We start from the raw sequence: 3873 nt of genomic DNA, 5'->3' as shown, positions 1-3873 counted from the left end.
ATCTCCTTTTGTGCATTAGCGCCTACGCACAATCTCAACGTGAGGGCGTTGGTAGGGCCGTGGACTGCCGCAGCTACTCTGGGGTCGTTGTTTTTTTTGGTCTTGTCGTGGGCACGGTTGACCCAGGAGCTACGGGGTGAGGGACCGCCGTGTACTCCGGGCGCCAGGCAGCGCAAGGCGAGACAGGCTGACGCCTGTTTCGAGTGGGCTGGTACTGAGGTACCGAGCCCGTTGGTGGGTGGTAGGCACCCCTATACTGCCTTCCATATGTGCAATCGCGAGCCATGTGTCCTACCCACAAGCATAACATGTGGGTGGCGTGGGCGCGTTCCCATTTGGGCGTGTAGGTGGCGCAGCGTGCCGTCCTCCCCTTTGGGTTATCGGGTAACGTGACTGGCCTGGAGGGCGTGGAGGACAGGCTTGTGAGACATGTTTGGGTCCGAATGCCTGGGTGGAACAGACGTTCAGCACTTTTATTTCTTTGGCGATATCGGCATCGGATAGCTTCGACTCTGGATAAGCTTTAATATACTCATACCCTTTCTTTAATACCTTCTGTGGGTCCCCCTTTTCTTCCTCCGTTAGGATGAGTAAGAGGGCCGGAGGGAAAGCCTCTCTGAGCCGTAAAGCGGTTATCTCAGTTAGCAAACTGGCATTGTCAGGCTTGAGAGCGATCAACTCGTCTCTCAATGTCTCCAGGCGGATGAGGAAGGTGCGGATGTTGTCTCCTGTCCGCCGTTTTGCCTCTCCCAATTCTTTCTGGAGGACCGAAAAGGTCCTTACTGTGGGAAACACACGTAGGAAGTCTTCCTTTACTTTTTCCCAATCCTGTCCACATCTAGTGATACAACCGAGGAGATGATCGCGCGCTGCTCCCAGGGCATATTGTTTGGCTAACTCAATCTTTCCGGTAGTGTCCCAGTTTGCCTGTGTCCGGCTTTCAATATCCTCCTATCCATTTCTTTGCTAGCTTATGGCATGGGAGGTTTGGTGCTTTGCTACTTTTCTTCTCCACCACAAAATATAAGAGTCACTGCACTCTACTGAAATCATTCAAGGTCTGACGGCTAAGTAGCGTGACAAGATCATCATGGGCAAGGGTGATCGATTTTCCATCTTCTTTTTTGGGGGGAGGGTTCTTGCCTTCGTCTGGCATTTTAAATCTAAAGTCTTATTCCCGTAATTCCAAGAATAACTGTCTTCTCCCTCGCTTTCGGATGTGGACATACACCAGTACAATACCAATATAAATCGCAAGTTTCACCACAAGTTTCACCACATGTTTCACCACATGTTTCACCACCCCACACCTGACACCAATGTTGTAACCAAGATGGCCGCCCCGATCAGCAAGAAGAAGAAGTTCGTCAAGGATGGCGTGTTCAAGGCTGAGCTCAACAGGTTCCTGACCAAGGAGCTGGCTGAGGACAGCTACTCTGGGGTGCAGGTGCGCCACACCCTGCCAGGACAGAGATCATCATCCTCGCCACTCATTACACAGAATGTCCTTGGTGAAAGGGGCGCAGGATCCGTGAGCTCACCTCTCTAGTGCAGAAGAGGTTTGGGTTTGCCGAGGGGTCGGTGGAGCTGTATGCCGAGAAGGTGGCTCAGCGTGGTCTTTGTGCCATCGCACAGGCAGAGTCTCTCCGTTACAAGCTAGTTGGAGGTCTTGCAGTTCGCCGTGCTTGCTATGGTGTGCTGCGCTTCATCATGGAGTCTGGAGCCAGGGTTGCGAGGTGGTGGTGTCCGGCAAGCTGCGTGGTCAGCGAGCCAAGAGCATGAAGTTTACTGACGGCCTCATGATCCTCCGGAGAGCCACGTCGCCACTATGTTGACACAGCTGTGCGTCACGTGCATTTGAGGCAGGGTGTGCTTGGTATCAAGGTGAAGATCATGTTGCCCTGGGACCCCACTGGCAAGAATGGCCCACGCACTCCTCTGCCTGACCACATCAACATTGTTGAGCCCAAGGATGAGGTGCTAAGTGAACCCACCTGACACCAATGTTGTAACCCGTAATCCGGGTCACACAGGGGAGACGACACACTGTTTGTATTAGTGACCTTGACTTAAAATTCCTAGTACTTTAGGAGTATTTAAAGGAGTTCGTAAATGGGGTGATGAAACGTTGTCGCCTTTCTTATATGTATTTTATTCTACCTTAATACTAATTAATATTACATAGGTTAAAAATATTGTTTAAACCAGCGACTGGCTACTAGACTCAATGAGCCTTCAGGTTTTTCTTTCACTATTAGTTACTGACGTTAACACTGGTATAATATTGGTAAAACTCACACAATAAAGTATCATAGAAATATAATCCTAGGAAGTAAAACTAGATAATAGAACACAATAGATATGTTAGATACGCTTTCCTCTATGGTACCACACATTACTCATCATACTCACAGTAGCAACGATGAATAATTTCTACCCATGTTGTCTAGGGAAGGACAACTGAGTGTCCAGCAACGAACAGAGTGCTGGTTGATCTGAGGTCAAGCCTCCGAGAAATGCTTCTTATATGGGCAGACATCGCGAGGGTAATACGTCAGGCGGCATTGTGGAGTCATACATCAAACTCACACCGAGCTCATACAATAATCTACCTAACCGACATGCTTAATTCACGCGGTGACGCAGCTTTGTTTTTCATAACATTTTGTTCCGCGGTTGATCGTGTTTTGACCGCGGTTGATTGTGTTTGGCTTAGAGAGATAAGCGGGTGCGTTAATGGGCAATTACAATTTGTGTATGGGTTGGTAAATGAACAGTGCGTGTGGGGACAATCATGTCTTGGAGTCCGTGTTGTGTTTAGCGGTCGATACCGCTGTTGTCATCGGAAAATATTATTGTGCCGGTGAAGATGATGATGACACGGAGTGGTGTGCCGCGGCTCGCGAGGCACCACAGCGACGGAGCGCTCCGTTTTCCTCGGCCTCCGCCGCAGTTGCTGCGGGCGGCAGACGAAAGGTCGCTGCCGTCAGGCCGAAACACCACCATGCGGCCGCGCTGCAAGTGGTGGGCGTCAGCACGACCTCGTCTGTGTCGTACATGTCCTCCAGCCACGCCGGGAACACAGTGGCGGGGACGACCATCTCCACGCCGCCCCCAGACTGATGGGGACGGCCTTCAGCTCTATGACATCCAGCACCCACGAGCCGATCCAGAGGTCGATGTCCTGCCTTTCGGTGGGCTCCGTGCCGGTGATCAGCCCCAGCCTCTTGGCCATGGTGTGGAAGAGGAAGGTGATCTGGGCCCCAGGTCCAGCTGGACGAGGCACGCGTGAAGTTCACTGAACCCAGTACGGTTGTGGTCATCCACGTGAAGACACGGGTGGCTGCCGAGCCGCCTCTTCCTGGCGGGCACCGACGGCAGCTCCAGCACCAGCCGCAGCGTCTCGCCCTTGTCGGGACTGCAGGGCCGCTTGTTCGAAACACGATGCACTGGTGGGAGCCATCAAAGTGTTTGGTGTGTGTACGGCAAGGAGCCTAGAGTCCTTGTGTAACATAGTATGTGCCTCGCTCCAGGAGGTAGGCTGCGAAAAAGACCCTTTGGTTTTGGGGAACTTGGAGCTAGGAATGCACGCAGCTGAGTCTAGATCAGGTGGACGCAGAAACAAGAACACACACACACACACACACACACACACACACACACACACACACACACACACACACACACACACAGGTACTCTCATTCACTCTCACACACACACACACACACACACACACACACACACACACACACACACACACACACACACACACACACACTCACACACACACACACACACACACACACACACACACACACACACACACACACACACACACACACACACACACACACACTTGCTTGCTTGTGCTT

General features: G+C 51.8%; 1 pseudogene; it reads left to right on the top strand.

Annotated features, from left to right (window-relative positions):
• Positions 1 to 1333: 1333 nt before the first annotated feature.
• Positions 1334 to 1998, top strand: LOC126993720 (40S ribosomal protein S3-like; annotated as a pseudogene).
• The last annotated feature ends 1875 nt before the right edge of the window (positions 1999 to 3873 follow it).

Source organism: Eriocheir sinensis, unplaced genomic scaffold, assembly GCF_024679095.1.
Source record: "Eriocheir sinensis breed Jianghai 21 unplaced genomic scaffold, ASM2467909v1 Scaffold659, whole genome shotgun sequence".
NCBI classification, from domain to species: domain Eukaryota; kingdom Metazoa; phylum Arthropoda; class Malacostraca; order Decapoda; family Varunidae; genus Eriocheir; species Eriocheir sinensis.
This window is presented reverse-complemented; position numbering and strand designations above follow the sequence as displayed.